We start from the raw sequence: 17,216 nt of genomic DNA, 5'->3' as shown, positions 1-17,216 counted from the left end.
GCCCCCCGGGCTGCGCCCCACACGGCCGGCAACGCGGGATCGGGCCCCCCGGGGGCCAGGGGCAGGGTGAGGGGGGCGAGGGGGGGCCGGGGGGGGGCCGGGGGGTGATGGGGGGCAGGGAGGGGGTGGGGGAAGATGGGGGATGGGGGGCGGGGGGGGTTGGGGAGATGGGGGATGGGGGGAGATGGGGGGTGGGGGGGAGTTGGGGGGAGATGGGGGGCAGGGAGGGGGTGGGGGGAGATGGGGATGGGGGGCGGGGGGGGTTGGGGAGATGGGGGGATGGGGGGAGATGGGGGGAGATGGGGGCGGGGGGGGCTGGGGGGTGATGGGGGGCAGGGAGGGGGTGGGGGGAGATGGGGGATGGGGGGAGATGGGGGGTGGGGGGGAGTTGGGGGGAGATGGGGGGGGGCAGGGGGGGCTGGGGGGAGATGGGGGAATGGGGGGAGATGGGGGGTTTGGGGGGATTGTTGGGGGAGATGGGGGGCAGGGAGGGGGTGGGGGAAGATGGGGGATGGGGGGAGATGGGGGGTGGGGGGGGGAGTTGGGGGGAGAAGGGGGGCGGGGGGGGTTGGGGAGATGGGGGATGGGGGGAGATGGGGGGTGGGGGGGAGTTGGGGGGAGATGGGGGGCAGGGGGGGCTGGGGGGAGATGGGGGATGGGGGGAGATGGGGGGTTTGGGGGGATGTTGGGGGGAGATGGGGGGCAGGGAGGGGGTGGGGGAAGATGGGGGATGGGGGGAGATGGGGGGTGGGGGGGGAGTTGGGGGGAGAAGGGGGGCGGGGGGGGTTGGGGAGATGGGGGATGGGGGGAGATGGGGGGAGATGAGGGTCTATGGGGGGCGGGGGGGGGATGGGGTCTGTGGGGGGCTGCGGGGGGGGGGGTTGCACCCTATGGGGAGCGGGGACGTGGGGGGCTGGGGATGGCAGGGTGGGGGGGATGTGGGGCAGGGGGGGTTGGGGATGGGGGGCCATGGGACAGGTCTGTGGGGCAGGGGGCTGTGGGGCAGATCTGTGGGGCAGGGGGCTGTGGGGCAGGGGGCCGTGGGGCAGATCCGTGGGGCAGGGGGCCGTGAGGTAGATCTGTGGGGCAGGGGGCTGTGGGGCAGGGGGCCGTGGGGCAGGGGGCTGTGGGCCATATCCGTGGGGCAGGGGGCTGTGGGGCAGGGGGCCATGGGGCAGATCCGTGGGGCAGGGGGCTGTGGGGCAGGGGGCCGTGGGGCAGATCCGTGGGCAGGGGGCCGTGAGGTAGATCTGTGGGGCAGGGGGCTGTGGGGCAGGGGGGCCGTGGGGCAGGGGGCTGTGGGCCATATCCGTGGGGCAGGGGGCTGTGGGGCAGGGGGCCATGGGGCAGATCCGTGGGCAGGGGGCTGTGGGGCAGGGGGCCGTGGGGCAGATCCGTCGGGGCAGGGTGCCATGGGGCAGATCCGTGGGGCAGGGGTCGTGAGGTAGATCTGTGGGGCAGGGGGCTGTGGGGCAGGGGGCCAATGGGGCAGATCCGTGGGGCAGGGTGCCATGGGGCAGATCCGTGGGGCAGGGGGTCGTGAGGTAGATCTGTGGGGCAGGGGGCTGTGGGGCAGGGGGGCCATGGGGCAGATCCGTGGGGCAGGGTGCCATGGGGCAGATCCGTGGGGCAGGGGGCTGGGGGGCAGGGGGCTGTGGGGCAGATCCGTGGGGCAGACTCTGACGGTGCCCGGCAGGGCTGAGCCCCCCGATGGAGCAGCCGGGGCTGGGGCCCCCCCCCAGGACCCCCCCCACGGGGACCGGGACCCCCCCGGGGACCCCAACGCGACCCCCCCCGGCCGGGCCCCCCCCCCCCCGAGGCTCTGCCCCACACCCAGAGCCAGCCCCGGGACGGGGTGAGTGGGGGGCACCCGGGGGGGGGGGTCTGGGGTGCCCGGGGGGGGGCGGTTAAGGGTGTTCTGGGGGGTCGGGGGTCCTTGGGGGGGGGTCAGGGTGCCCTGGGGGGCGTCGGGGTGGCCATGGGGGGACCGGGCTCCCTTGGGGGGGGGGGTCAAGGGTCCTGGGGGGGGGGGGGTGAGGGCCCCCATGGGGGTCTCTGTGCTCCCCTGGGGGGGTCAGGGCTGCTGGGGGGGTGGTCAAGGTGCAGGGGGGGGTCACGGTGCCCCGGGGGGGGTCGGGGTGCCCTCGGGGGGGGTCACGGTGCCCCTGGGGGGGGGTCGGGGTGCCCTGGGGGGGTCAGGGTGGCCATGGGGGTGTCAGGGTGTGGGGGGGGGTGTCAGGGTGCCCTGGGGGGGGGCAGCCCCCCCCCTGCTGAGACCTTCCCCCCCCCCCCCGCCCCCTCCAGCCCCCCCCCGAGCTGCTGCCGGCCCTGGGGCTCCCCGGGGGGGCCGCCGTCCCTCCGACCCCCCAGCGCCACGGCCCCACGGCCACCGGCCCCACCGCCATCGCGCCCACGGCCACCGGCCCCACGGCCACCAGCCCCGGCCCCACGGCCACCGACCACCAGCTCAGCGTCGCCGAGAGTGAGTGGGGACGGGGACAGGGATGGGGACAGGGATGGGGACAGGAGACAGGGACAAGGATGGGGACAGGGACAGGGGACAGGGATGGGGACAGGAGACAGGGACAAGGATGGGGACAAGGATGGGGACAGGGATGGGGACAGGGATGGGGACAGGGGACAGGGACAGGGGACAGGGGACAGTGACGGGGACAGGGGACAGGGACAAGGATGGGAACAGGGACAGGGGACAGGGACAAGGATGGGGACAGGGATGGGGACAGGGGACAGGGACAAGGATGGGGACAGGGACAGGGGACGGGGACAGGGGACAGGGATGGGGACAGGGATGGGGACAGGGGACGGGGACGGGGACAGGGGACAAGGATGGGGACAGGGATGGGGACAGGGATGGGGACAGGGGACGGGGACGGGGACAGGGGACAGGGATGGGGACAGGGACAAGGATGGGGACAAGGACAGGGACAGGGGACGGGGACAGGGGACAGGGATGGGGACAGGGATGGGGACAGGGACGGGGACAGGAGACAGGGACAAGGATGGGGACAGGGACAGGGGACAGGGATGGGGACAAGGACAGGGATGGGGCTGGGGACAGGGACGGGGACAGTGTCCTGCCGTGCCACGGGATGCCACCCCTGGGGATGGGGACAAGACGTGGCTGTCCCCATGGTGTCCCCATGTCCCCGTCCCCAGGGCACGCGCTGGGGTCGGTGGCAGGGCTGTCCCTGTCCCTGTGTCCCCATGGTGTCCCCATGTCCCCAGGGCACGCGCTGGGGTCAGTGGCGGGGCTTTCCCTGTCCCCATGGAGTCCCCTTGTCCCCATGTCCCCAAGTCCCTGTCCCCAGGGTACGCGCTGGCACTGGTGGCGGGGCTGGCCCTGTCCCCATGGAGTCCCCATGTCCCTGTCCCCGGGGTACGTGCTGGGGTCGGTGGCAGGGCTGTCCCTGTCCCCACGGTGTGCCCATGTCCCCATGTCCCCGTGTCCCCGTCCCCAGGGTACGCGCTGGCGCTGGTGGCGGGGCTGGTGCTGGTGCTGTGCCCGCTGCTGGCACTGGCCCTGCTGCGGTGTCCCCTCTGTCACCGCGCCCAGCGCTGGCTGCAGCCGCTGCTCATGGGGCTGGCGGCCGGGGCCCTCAGCGGGGACGCGCTGCTGCACCTCCTGCCCCAGGTGGGACACGGGGGGACACGGGGGGACACGGGGGGACACGGGGGACACGGGGACATGGGGACATGGGGACATGGGGGGACACGGGGACATGGGGACATGGGGGGACACGGGGGGACACGGGGGGACACAGGGGGACATGGGGACATGGGGGGACACGGGGGGACATGGGGGGACATGGGGACATGGGGGGATACGGGGACATGGGGGGACACGGGGGGACGCGGGGACATGGGGGGACATGGGGACATGGGGACACGGGGGGACACGGGGGGACACGGGGGGACACGGGGGGACATGGGGACATGGGGGGACACAGGGGGACACAGGGACATGGGAGCACATGGGGACATGGGGGGACACGGGGCCCTCAGAGGGGACGCGCTGCTGCACCTCCTGCCCCAGGTGGGACACGGGGGGACACGGGGGGACACGGGGACATGGGGGACATGGGGGGACATGGGGACATGGGGGGACACGGGGGGACACGGGGACATGGGGGGACATGGGGACATGGGGGGACACGGGGCCCTCAGAGGGGACGCGCTGCACCTCCTGCCCCAGGTGGGACACGGGGGGACACGGGGACATGGGGGGACACGGGGACATGGGGACATGGGGGGACACGGGGGGACACGGGGGGGACATGGGGACATGGGGGGGACATGGGGACATGGGGGGACACGGGGACATGGGGGGACACGGGGGGGACACGGGGACATGGGGGGACATGGGGACATGGGGGGACACGGGGCCCTCAGCGGGGATGCGCTGCTGCCCCTCCTGCCCCAGGTGGGACACGGGGGGGACACGGGGACGTGGGGACATGGGGGACATTGGGGACATGGGGGACACGGGGACGTGGGGACATGGGGGACATGTGGGGACACAGGGACACTCACCTATGGGGGGGACACAGGGGGGACAGGGGGGGACATTGGGGGGACACACACATGGGGGGGGACATGGGGGGGACACGGGGGGACCCGGGGGGGACACACACACGGGGGGGGGACACGGGGGCCCTCAGAGGGGGACACGCTGCTGCCCCTCCTGCCCCAGGTGGGACACGGGGGGGACACAGAGGGACACGGGGGGGACACGGGGACATGGGGGACATGGGGGACATTGGGGACATGGGGGGACACGGGGACATGGGGACATGGGGGTACACGGGGGGACACGGGGACATGGGGGGACATGGGGGGACATGGGGGGACACGGGGCCCTCAGTGGGGACGCGCTGCTGCCCCTCCTGCCCAGGTGGGACACGGGGGGACACGGGGGACACAGAGGGACACAGGGGGACAGGGGGAGACACAGGGATGTGGGGACACGGGAGGACACGGGGACATGGGGGACATGGAGGACATTGGGGACACGGGGGGGACACAGGGACACTCACCCATGGGGGGACAAGGGGGGACACGGGGACACTCACCCACAGGGAGACACGGGGGGGACAGGGGGGGGACATTGGGGGGACACACACATGGGGGGGACACAGGGGGACACAGGGGGGGGGACACGGGGGGACCCGGGGACACACACACGGGGGGGGGGACACGGGGCCCTCAGTGGGGACGCGCTGCTGCCCCCCCTGCCCCAGGTGGGACACGGGGGGGACACAGGGACATTGGGGGGGGGGACACGGGGACACGGGGGTGGGGGGACACCACGGGGGGACGTCACAGGCGGGACATCACGGGGGGGATACACACTGGGGGGGGGGGGACACAGACACCCACGGGGGGGGGACAAACCCACAGGGAAGGGGGACGTGAGGGGACGCAGGGGACGCCCTTGGGGGGGGGGGTCACACACACGGGGGGGGGGAACACCCACGGGGGAGGGTCATGGTGGGGACATCGTGGGGGGGGGGACTGAGGGGGACACACGGGGAGGGGGGGGACAGGACACGGAGGGGGACACGGGGGGGGGGACGGGGACGCCCGCGACGGGGGGACACGGGGGGACATGGAGGGGCGCGGGCCTGTCTGAGCCCCCCCCGCGTGTGTGTGTCCCCCCCCCTCCGTGTGTGTCCCCCCCCCCCAACCCCCCGCAGGTGCTGGGGGTGCACAGCCACGGCGGGGGGGGACCAGCCCCACGGCGGGGGGGGCCCAGCCCCACGGCGGGGGGTCGCAGCTGCCCTGGCCGCTGCTGGGGGTGCTGGGGGGGCTCTACGCCGCCTTCCTGCTGGACAAGCTGCTGGGCATCCTGCTGCCCCCCCCGCAACAGGTGGGGGGCACGGGGGGGGGCTGGGGGAGAGGTTGGGGGGCATGTTTTGGGGGGGGGGGTGTCTAGGGGACAGGGGGCGTGGGGGGGCGGGTTGGGGGGCTGGGGGCATGGGGGGGCCGGGGGTCTGGGGAGAGGTTGGGGGGCATGTCTGGGGGGGGGTGTCTAGGGGACAGGGGGGACGTGGGGGGCTGGGGGCATGGGGGGGCCGGGGGGACATGTTTGGGGGGGGGGGGTGTCTACGGGACAGGGGACGTGGGGGGCAGGTTGGGGGGCTGGGGGCATGGGGGGGGCGGGGGGACATGTTTGGGGGGGGGGGTGTCTAGGGACAGGGGGCGTGGGGGGCAGGTTGGGGGGCTGGCGGTGTTGGGGGACATGGGGGGGCCAGGGGGTGGTTGGGGGGCATGTTTGGGGGGGGGTGTCTAGGGGACAGGGGGCGTGGGGGGCGGGTTGGGGGGCTGGGGGTGTTGGGGGGCTGGGGGCAAGTTAGGGGGGCTGGGGTCATGGGGGGGCCGGGGGTGTGGGGAGAGGTTGGGGGGCATATTTTGGGGGGGGGTGTGTCTAGGGAACAGGGGGTGTGGGGGGCGGGTTGGGGGGCTGGGGGTGTTGGGGGGCTGGGGCACGGGGAGAGGTTGGGGGGCATGTCTGGGGGGGGTCTAGGGGACAGGGGGGCAGGTTGGGGGGCAGGGGGGTGTTGGGGGGTCCGGGGGGGGGGGGAGGTTGGGGGACATGGGGGGTTTGGGGAGTCTGGGGAGAGGTTGTGGGGCGTGTTGGGGGGGGGTGTCTAGGGGGGGCTGGGGGGCAAGTTGGGGGTCTGGGGAGAGGTTTGGGGGGCAGGGACATTGGGGTGCTGGGGGGCGAGTTGGGGGGCAGGGAGGAACGGGGGGGGCAGGTTGGGGGGCATAAGAGCAGGGTTGGGGGGGGGGGGCCCACGGGGAGGTGCGGCGGGGCTCGGGGGGCGGGTTGTGGGGCAGCACTGACGGGCTGTGGGGCCGGGGCCCACAGGGTGACCACGCCGTGGGGGCAGCAGCGCGACCAGGGGGATGTGGGGCTGCAGCCGGGGGTCTCCAGCACCGAACTGGTACTTGGGGGGGCGGGATGTGGGGCAGCGAGCCGGTGGGGGGGGGGGGGGTGTGGGGCGGGGGGTGTGAAAGCGCTATGGGGCGGGGGGGGGTGTGGGGCAGGGGGTGTGAAGGCGCTATGGGGCGGGGGGGTGTGGGGCGGGGGGTGTGAAAGCGCTATGGGGCGGGGGGGATGTGGGGCAGGGGGGTGTGAAAGCGCTATGGGGCGGGGGGGGGGATGTGGGGCAGGGGGTGTGAAAGCGCTATGGGGCGGCGGGGGATGTGGGGCAGGGGGTGTGAAAGCGCTATGGGGCGGGGGGGGGGATGTGGGGCAGGGGGTGTGAAAGCGCTATGGGGCGGCGGGGGATGTGGGGCAGGGGGTGTGAAAGCGCTATGGGGCGGCGGGGGATGTGGGGCAGGGGGTGTGAAAGCGCTATGGGGCGGGGGGGGGGAAAGACACCAAGCTGTGGGGCAGCCACCCCGTCTATGGGGCAGGAGACCCACATCTTCCCCCCCCCCCCCCCCCAGGTAAAGGTGGAGGACGCCTCCCCCCCCCAGAGCGCGCAGGAGCTGCAGAGCAACGGTACGGCACCGCCCCCCCCCCCCGCCCCACAACCTCCACCCCCCCCCCCGCCCCACAACTTCAGCCCCCCAACTGCGCCCCCTCTCCCCGCTAAAAAGTGGGGGGCCCGGCCCCGACCCAGGTGGGACTCGAACCCACAATCCCCAGCTCCGGAGGCTGATGCCTTATCCATTAGGCCACTGGGCCGGTGCGCGGCTGCCGGCGGGCCGTGCGGCTGCTGGGGGGCTGGGGGGGGGGCGGCCGGGGGGTCCACCCGTGGGGTGTCCCTGTGGGGTGTCCCCGTGTCCCCCCCAGCCCCACGGGCTCTGTCCCCGGATGGTGACCCTGGGCCACGGGGCCGGGGGGACGGGCTGGCACCCTGGGTGGCCATGGGTGGCCCGTGGGTGGCCACGGGTGGCCGTGGGTGACTGTGGGGGTGTCCCTGTCCCCCCCAGCCCAAGGACACCATCCCGGATGGTGACCCCTGGGCCACAGGGACGGGGGACGGGCTGGCACCCTGGGGGGGTTGTGGGTGGCCACGGGTGGCCCGTGGGTGGCCACGGGTGGCTGTGGGTGGCCGTGGGGGTGGCCGTGTCCCCCCCAGCCCCACAGACACCGTCCCAGATGGTGACCCTGGGCACAGGGCCGGGGGACGGGCTGGCACCCTGGGGGGAGCGTGAGTGGCCCGTGGGTGGCTGTGGGTTGGCCGTGGGTGTCCGTGTCCCCCCCCAGCCCCCACAGATGCTGTCCTGGATGGTGACCGCAGGCCACGGGGCCGGGGGACGGGCTGGCACCCTGGGGGGTGTGGGTGGCCCGTGGGTGGCCACGGGTGGCCGTGGGTGACCGTGGGGTGTCCGTGTCCCCCCCAGCCCCACAGACGCTGTCCTGGATGATGGCAGTGGCCCACGGGGTCCACGGGCTAGTGGACGGGCTGGTGCTGGGGGCCGCCTTCGCCACCTCGGGGGCCAGCGGGGTGGCCACGGCACTGGCCCTGCTCTGCCACGAGCTGCCCCACGCGCTCGGTGAGGGGCGGGGGGGGACTGGGGGGGCACAGGGTTGGGGGTGGGGGGCTTGGGGGGGCGGGGGGGGGCACGTGGAGGGGGAGTGGGGGGCTTGGGGGGGATATGGGGTGATGGGGGGGGTGGGGGGCTCGGGGGGGTGGGGGGCTTATGGGGGGCGGTACCTGGGGGGGGGAGTGGGGGGGCTCGGGGGGGGATGTGGGGTGATGGGGGGGTATGTGGGGGGGGGAGTGGGGGGCTCGGGGGGGATGTGGGGTGATGGGGGGGGTATGTGGGGGGGGGAGTGGGGGGCTCGGGGGGGGATGTGGGGTGATGGGGGGGGATGTGGGGTGATGGGGGGCGTGGGGGGGGTGCGTGGGGGGCTGGGGGGGTGGCGGGGGGTCCTGGGGGGGGCGGCGGGGGCCTTGTGGGCGTCGGGGGTCCCGGGGGTGCCGGGGGGCGGCGGGGTCTGTGGGTCGGGGGTCCTGGGGGGCAGCAGGGGGGCGGCGGGGTCTGTGTGGGTCGGGGGTCCCGGGGGTGCCGGGGGGCGGCGGGGGGCTGTGGGGGTCGGGGGTCCTGGGGGGCAGTGGGGGTACGGTGGGGCCTTGGGGGGGGGTCGGGGGTCCCGGGGGGGGTGCGGGGTCTGTGGGGGTCCCGGGGGGGGTGGTGGGTGCCGGGGGTCTGTGGGTCCCGGGTGTCCCGGGGGTCTGTGGGGGGTCTGTGGGGGGGTCTGTGGGTCCCGGGGGTGCCGGGGGTCTGTGGGGGTCTGTGGGGGGATCTGTGGGTCCCGGGGGTCCCGGGGGTGCCGGGGGTCTGGGGGTGCCGGGGGTCTGTGGGGGGGTCTGTGGGTCCCGTGGGTCCGTGGGGGTCTGTGGGGGGTCTGTGGATGCCGGGGGTCTGTGGGGGTCTGTGGGGGTGTCTGTGGGTCCCGGGGGTGCCGGGGGTCTGTGGGGGGTCTGTGGGGGGGTCTGTGGGGGTCTGTGGGTCCCCGGGGGTCTGTGGGGGTCTGTGGGGGTCTGTGGGTGCCGGGGGGTCTGTGGGGGGTCTGTGGGTCCCGGGGGTCCCGGGGGTCTGTGGGGGGTCTGTGGGGGGTCCGTGGGGGTCTGTGGGGGCCTGTGGGGGGGTCTGTGGGGGTCTGTGGGGGTCTGTGGGGGGGTCTGTGGGTCTGTGGGGGTCTGTGGGTGCCTGTGGGGGTCTGTGGGTGCCGGGGGTGCGAGGGGTCTGTGGGGGGTCTGTGGGGGTCTGTGGGGGGTCTGTGGGGGTGTCTGTGGGGGTCTGTGGGTCCCGGGGGTCTGTGGGGGTCTGTGGGGTGCCGGGGGTGCCGTGGGTCTGTGGGTGCCGGGGGTCTGTGGGGGGTCTGTGTGGGGTCTGTGGGGGTCTGTGGGGGTCTGTGTGGGGTCTGTGGGGTGCCGGGGGTCTGTGGGGGGGTCTGTGGGTCTGTGGGGGGTCTGTGGGGGCCTGTGGGGGGATCTGTGGGGGTCCGTGGGTGCCGGGGTGCGGGGGGGTCTGTGGGGGGGTCTGTGGGTCTGTGGGTGCCTGTGGGGGGCCTGTGGGGTCCGTGGGTGCCGGGGGTGCGGGGGGCGGCGTGTTCCCGGCCGTGCCGTGTCCCCGCAGGGCTCCAGGCCGCGCTGGGGCCGGTCCCGCCGCGGCGCGCGCTGGCGCTGGGGGGCGGGGTCGGCGCTGCCGCTGCTGCCGGGGCTGGTGCGGGAATGGCGCTGGGCGGGGCCGGCCCGCGCGCGCCTGGCTGGGGAGCGGCCTCCGCGGGGCTCCTGCTGCACCTGGCGCTGGGGGGCGTGGTCAGTGCGGGGCGGGGCCTGGAGGGGGCGGGGCCTGGGGGCGGGGCCTGGGGCGGGGCTTCGGGGGCGGGGCCTGGAGGGGGCGGGACCTGAAGGGGGCGGGGCCTGAAGGGGCGGGGCCTGGGGGGCGGGGCCTGGGGGGCGCGTGGGACCTGACGTGTGCGTGACGTGTGGGGGGCTGTGATGTGGGTGGGGGGTGTGGCATGTGTGTGACACGTGGGGGGGTGTGACGTGCAGGTGACGTGGGACGTGTCTGTGACATGTGTGGGACGTGTGACACGTGTGTGACGTGTGTGACACGTGTGTGATGTGTGACATGTGCATGTGACGTGTGCGTGACATGTGTGTGTGACGTGTGTGACATGTGTGACCTGTCTGTGACATGTGTGATGTGGGACGTGTGTGTGATGTGTGACATGTGACATGTGTGTGACGTGTGTGATGTGTGACGTGTGCGTGTGACATGTGCGTGACGTGTGTGTGACCTCTGTGACATGTGTGTGATGTGTGACATGTGACATGTGTGTGACGTGTGACATGTAGTGTGTGACATGTGACATGTGTGTGACGTGTGTGTGACGTGTGACATGTGACGTGTGTGTGACATGTGTGTGACGTGTGACGTGTGTGACGTGTATGTGATATGTGTGTGATGTGTGTGTGATGTGTGACATGTGACATGTGTGTGATATGTGATGTGTGACATGTGACGTGTGTGTGACGTGTGTGACGTGTGTGATGTGTGTGATGTGTGTGTGACATGTGGGGCTGTGTCATGTGTGTGACATGTGTGTGACATGTGTGTGACATGTGTGACATGTGTGATGTGTGTGACATGTGTGTGATGTGTGTGTGACGTGTGTGTGATGTGTGACGTGTGTGTGATGTGTGTGCGACATGTGTGTGACCCCGGGGGGGTGACGTGTGTGTGTGACATGTGTGGTGTGACACGTGTGTGACGTGTGGGTGTGATGGGTGTGATGTGGGGGCTGTGTCTGACGTGTGTGACATGCGTGATGTGTGGTGTGATACATGTGTGATATGGGGGCGTGCGTCTGACATGGGTGTGACGTGTGGGTGTGACACGTGTGTGTGTGACATGTGTGATGTGTGGTGTGATGTGTGATGTGTGGTGTGACACGTGTGTGATGTGTGGTGTGACACATGGGGGTGTGACGTGGGGGGGTGTGTCTGACACGTGTGTGACATGTGGGGGTGTGTGTGACATGTGTGATGTGTGTGACGTGTGGGTGTGACGTGACGTGTGTGATGTGTGGTGTGACACGTGTGTGACGTGTGGGTGTGACGTGGGGGGGTGTGACATGTGTGACGTATGTGTGTGACAAGTCTGACATGTGTGACACGTGTGTGACACGTGTGTGACGTGTGGGTGTGACATGGGGTGTGTGTGTCTGACATGTGTCTGACATGTGTGTGACATGTGGGGGGGTGTGACACGTGTGTGATGTGTGTGACGTGGGGGGGTGTGTGTGACGTGCGACAAGTGTGGTCTGTGTGTCACGTGTGTGACGCGGGGGTGTGACGTGTGTGTGATGTGTGTGACGTGTGTGGGGGGGTGTGACGTGAGATGTGTGACACGTGTGTGACGTGTGTGACGTGGGGGGGTGTGTGACGCGTGTGACGCGTGTCTGTGAGACGTGTGTGTGACACACGTGTGCTGCGTGTGCTGCCGCGTGGTGCCGCATGTCCCGACGCGTGTGGTGCCGTGTGTGCCGCGTGTGCCGACGCGTGTTGCTCCGTGTGTCCTGCGTGTGCTGACGTGTTGCTCGACGTGTGCCGTGTGTTGTTCGGTGTGTCCTGTGTGTGCCGACGCGTGTTGCTCCGTGTGTCCTGCGTGTGCTGACACATGTTGCTGCGTGTTGCTGCGTGTGTGCCGCGTGTGCCGATGCGTGTTGCCGCGTGTGTGCCGACACGTTGCCCCGCGTGTTGCCCTGCATGTTGCCGCGTGTTGCCATGCGTGTGCCGACAAATTGCTCCGTGTGTTGCCGCGTGTGTGCCGACACGTTGCCCCACGTGTTGCTGCGTGTTGCCGTGCGTGTGCTGACGCGTGTTGCCCTGTGTGTGCCGCGCGTGTTGCCGTGCATTGCTGCGTGTGCCGACACGTTGCCCCGCGTGTTGCCCTGTGTGTTGCCGTGTGCTGCCCCGCGTGTTGCCGCATGTTGCCACGTGTGCCAACGCATTGCCCTGCGTGTTGCCCCGTGTGTGCCAACGTGTTGCCCCGCGTGTTGCCACGTGTTGCCGCACGTGCCAACGTGTTGCCCTGCGTGTTGCCGCGTGTTGCCGTGCGTGTGCCAACGCATGTTTGCCGCATGTGCCGATGTGTTGCCCTGCGTGTTGCTGCGTGTTGCCCCGTGTGTGCCGCGCGTGTGCCGACGCCTGTTGCCACGTGTGCCAACGCGTTGCCCCGCGTGTTGCTCCGTGTGTGCCAACGTGTTGCCCCGTGTGTTGCCACGTGTTGCCGTGTGTTGCCGTGCGTGTTCCGATGCGTTGCCCCACGTGTTGCCCCGTGTGTGCTGCGCATGCTGACGCGTGTTGCCGTGTGTTTGCCGACGCGTTGCCCCGCGTGTTGCCCCGTGTGTGCCACACGTGTTGCCGCGTGTAGCTGCGTGTGTGCTGACGTGTTGCCCCGTGTGTTGCCCCGTGTGTGCCGTGCAGGCCGATGCGTGTTGCTGCGTGTTGCCGTGTGTTTGCCGACGCGTTGCCCCACGTGTTGTCTTGTGTGTGCTGCGCGTGTTGCCGCGTGTTGCCACGTGTGCCGACACGTTGCCCTGTGTGTTGCCGCATGTTGCCCCACGTGTTGCTGCGTGTTGCCGCGTGTGCCGACATGTTGCCCCAGGTGTTGCCCCACGTGTTGCCGTGTGTGTGCTGCGTGTGCCGACGTGTGTTGCCACGTGTGCCAACACGTTGCCCCGCGTGTTGCTGCGTGTTGCCCCGCGTGTTGCCGCGTGTTGCCCCGCGTGTTGCCCTGTGTGTGCTGCGCGTGCCAAGGCGTGTTGCCACGTGTGCCGACGTGTTGCCCTGTGTGTTGCCCTGTGTTGCCCCGTGTGTTGCTGCGTGTGCCGATGCGTGTTGCCGCATGTTGCCGCATGTTGCCGCGTGCGTGCCGAGGCGTGTTGCTGCGTGTGCTGACGCGTTGCCATGCGTGTTGCCGCGTGTTGCCCCGCGTGTGCTGCGTGTGCCGAGGCGTGTTGCCGCGCGTGCCGATGTGTTGCCCCGCGTGTTGCTGCGTGTTGCCCCGTGTGTTGCCGCATGTTGCCCCGCGTGTTGCCGCGTGTGTGCTGCGTGTGCCAAGGTGTGTTGCCGCGCGCATGCCGAGGCGTGTTGCCACGTGTGCCGACGCGTTGCCCCGCGTGTTGCTGCGTGTTGCCCCGTGTGTGCCGCGCGTGTTGCCCCGTGTGTTGCCCCGTGTGTGCTGCATGTGCCGATGCGTGTTGCCGCGTGTGCTGACGTGTTGCCCCGCGTGTTGCCGCTTGTTGCCCTTCGTGTTGCCCCGCGTGTGCTGCACGTGCCGAGGCGTGTTGCCCCGTGTGTTGCCGCGTGTTGCCGCGCATGTTGCCGCGTGTGTGCTGCGCGTGCCGAGGCGTGTTGGTGCGTGTGCCGAGGCGTTGCCCCGCGTGTTGCCGCGCGCGTGCCGAGGCGTGTTGCCGCGCGTGCCGACGCGTTGCCCCACGTGTGCCGCAGGTGCCGTCGCTGCTGCGGGGGGGCCCGGGGGGGCCCTGGGCGCTGCTGGGGCTGCAGAGCGCGGGGCTGCTGGGGGGGTGGGGGGGGGCTGCTGCTGCTGGCGCTCTACGAGGACAGAGTCCGGCTGTGAGCCCCCCCCGTCCCCCCGCCCCCGGCAACACCTGACGACACCCCACAACCCTCCCCCGACAACACCCCACACCCCCCCCGACACCCCCCCGGCACCCCCCCCGACACCCATCGACACCCCCCCGGCACCCCCCGACGCCCCCTGACACCCCCTGACAGCCCCTGACAACCCCCCGACACCCACCGACACCCACCGACATCCCCCAACACCCCTCGGCACCTACCCACACCCCCCCGACACCCCCCTGACACCCACCGACACTCACCTACACCCCCCCAACACCCCCACGACACCCCCCGATACCCCCCTGACACCCCTCAACACCCCCTGACACCCCCCAACACCTCCCCAACACCCCCTGACACCCCCCAACACTCCCCCGACACCCCCCGATACCCCCCCGACACCCCTCAACACCCCCTGACACCCCCCGACACCCCCCAACACCCCGTGACACCCCCCTGACACCCCTCCAACACCCCCCGACACCCCTCTGACACCCCCCGACACCCCTCAACACCCCCCCCGACACCCCCCAATACCCCCCCGACACCCCCCAACACCCCCCCGACACCCCCCTGACACCACCCCAACACCCCTCTGACACCCCCCGACACCCCCCAACACCCCCCCGACACCCCCCTACACTCCCCCGACACCCCCCGACACCCCCCGACGCCCCCCGACACCCCCCAACACCCCCCCCGACACCCGCCAACACCCCTCGGCACCTACCCACACCCCCCCGACACCCACTGACACCCCCCGACACCTCTCAACATCCCCCCGACACCCCCCAACACCCCCTAACACCCCCCCCGACACCTACCCACACCCCCTGACACCCCCGACACCCCCTGACACCCCCCGACACCCCCCAACACCCCCCCCGACACCCCCTGACACCCCCCCGGCACCCGCCAACACTCACTAACACCCCCCCGACACCCCCCTGACACCCCCCTGACACCCCCCTGACACCGCACTGACAGTGACACTGCAGCGCCCCGGCATCTCCCCACATCTCCCCACATCTCCCCACATCTCCCCACACCCCCCTGGCACCCCCCGCCCCCACCTGGCCCCACACCCCAACCCCCGGCACGGCCCCCCCCGCCCTCCCCCCCGCCCCCCATCGGCCCCATCAGCCGCAATAAAGGTGCCGGACGGTGCCCGAGCCTGGTGTGGGGCTGGGGGTCCTGGGGGGCTATAGGGGCCCTATAGGGCTATAGGGGTCCTGGGGGGCTATAGGGGCCCTATGGGGCTGTAGGGGCCCTGTGGGGGTAAAGTAAATCTATGGGGCTATAGGGGCCCCAGGGGGTGCGGAAGACCCATAGGGCTCTAGGGGCGATGGACCCCCGTGGGGTAGTGGAGCCCTATAGGGCTATAGGGGCCCCACGGCGTGAAGAAGCCCCGTGGGCTGCAGGAGCCCTATAGGGCTCTAGGGGCCCTGTGGGGCTCTAGGGGCCCTGTGGGGTGCAGGAGCCCCGTGGGGTGGTGGAGCCCTATGGGGCTGTAGGGGTCCCAGGGGTGTGGAAGACCTATAGGGCTATAGGAGTCCTAGGGGGCGCAGGGGCCCTATGGGGCTATAGGAGCCCTGGGGGTGGGGGGAGCGCTGTGGGGTGCAGGAGCCCTATAGGGCTATAGGGGCCCCGTGGGGTGATGGAGCCCTATAGGGCCATAGGGGCCCCACACCCCATGCCCAGGCTGTGGGGCAGGGTGCTATAGGGCCCAGGACGCTATAGGGCTCGTGGGGCAGGCTCAGGGTGTGCAGCCCCTATATGGTGTGGGGCCCAGCCGGGCTGCTATGGGGTGCAGGGCCCCTATAGGCTGCACCCCAGGGTGACATGTAGGGCCCCTATAGGGTGCAGGGCCGCTGCGGGGTGCAGGGTCTCTATAGGGTGCAGCCCCTGGGTGACGCGTAGGGCCGCTATAGGGTGCAGGGCCCCTATGGGGTGTGTGGTCCCTATGGGGTGTGTGGTCCCTATAGGGTGCAGGGCCCCTATGGGGTGTGTGGTCCCTATAGGGTGTGTGGCCCCTATAGGGGGTAGGGTCCCTATAGGGTGCAGGGTCTCTATAGGGTGCAGCCCCTGTGGGGGGGGGGGGGCGTAAGGCCGCTATAGGGCGCAGAGCTCCTGTGGGATGCGGAGCCCCTATGGGGTGCAGCCCCTGTGGGGGGACGAGGTCCCTATAGGGTGCAGCTCGGGGGGTTCTAGGGCCCCTATAGGGTGCAGCCCAGGGGTGTGTAGGGTCCCTATAGGGCGCAGGGCCCCCATAGGGTGCAGTCACCGCGTGACATGTAGGGTGTCTATAGGGTGCAGGGCTGCTAGGGGCTGTAGGGCCCCTACGGGGTGCAGCCTGGGGGGGGGTATAGGACCCCTATAGGGTGTAGGACCCCTATAGGGTGCCCGGCCCCTATAGGGTGCAGCCCGGGGTGGGTGTAGGGCCCCTATAGGGTGTAGGGCCCCCATAGGGAGCAGCCCAGCGAGGGTATAATGGCCCTATAGGGTGCCTGGCCCCTATAGGGTGCAGCCCGGGGCCGTGTGCAGGGTGCCTATAGGATATAGGGCCCCTATAGGGCGCAGGGCCCTACAGGGTGCAGCCCCCGCGGAGGTGTAGGGCCCCCACAGGGTGCAGGGCCCCTATAGGGCGCAGCCCGGGGGGGGGGTTAGCGTCCCTATAGGGTGCCTGGCCCCTAGAGGGTGCAGGGTCCCTATAGGATGCGGCCCCTGGGTGACATGTAGGGCTCCTATAGGGCGTAGGACCCCTATAGGGCGTAGGACCCCTATAGGGTGCGGGGTCCCTATAGGGTGCAGGGTCTCTATAGGGTGCAGCCCCCCCCGGCTGACACGTAGGGCCCCTATAGGGTGTAGGACCCCTATAGGGTGCAGGGTCCCTATAAGATATAGGGTCCCCATAGGGCGCAGCTCCGTCCCCCGCCCCCCCCACCCCCCCCACCCCGCCCCAGGCGGGCCGGGGCCGCCCCGGGGGCGGTGGCGCAGGCGGGAGGGGCGGGGAGCGGCGGCGTGGAGGACCCGGGTTCGAGCCCCGCTGCCGGCTGGAGGACCGACCGGCGAGCACCC

General features: G+C 71.4%; 1 non-coding gene across 1 annotated transcript; it reads right to left on the bottom strand.

The window, feature by feature from the left end:
* Positions 1 to 7,641: 7,641 nt before the first annotated feature.
* Positions 7,642 to 7,714, bottom strand: TRNAR-CCG (transfer RNA arginine (anticodon CCG)). The gene has a single exon. It is a non-coding gene; the product is annotated as a tRNA-Arg (tRNA).
* Between the last annotated feature and the right edge of the window lie 9,502 nt (positions 7,715 to 17,216).

Source organism: Chroicocephalus ridibundus, chromosome 2, assembly GCF_963924245.1.
Source record: "Chroicocephalus ridibundus chromosome 2, bChrRid1.1, whole genome shotgun sequence".
Classification (NCBI taxonomy): domain Eukaryota; kingdom Metazoa; phylum Chordata; class Aves; order Charadriiformes; family Laridae; genus Chroicocephalus; species Chroicocephalus ridibundus.
Note: the sequence above shows the minus strand (reverse complement) of the source record. Positions and strands in the feature narration are given on the sequence as shown.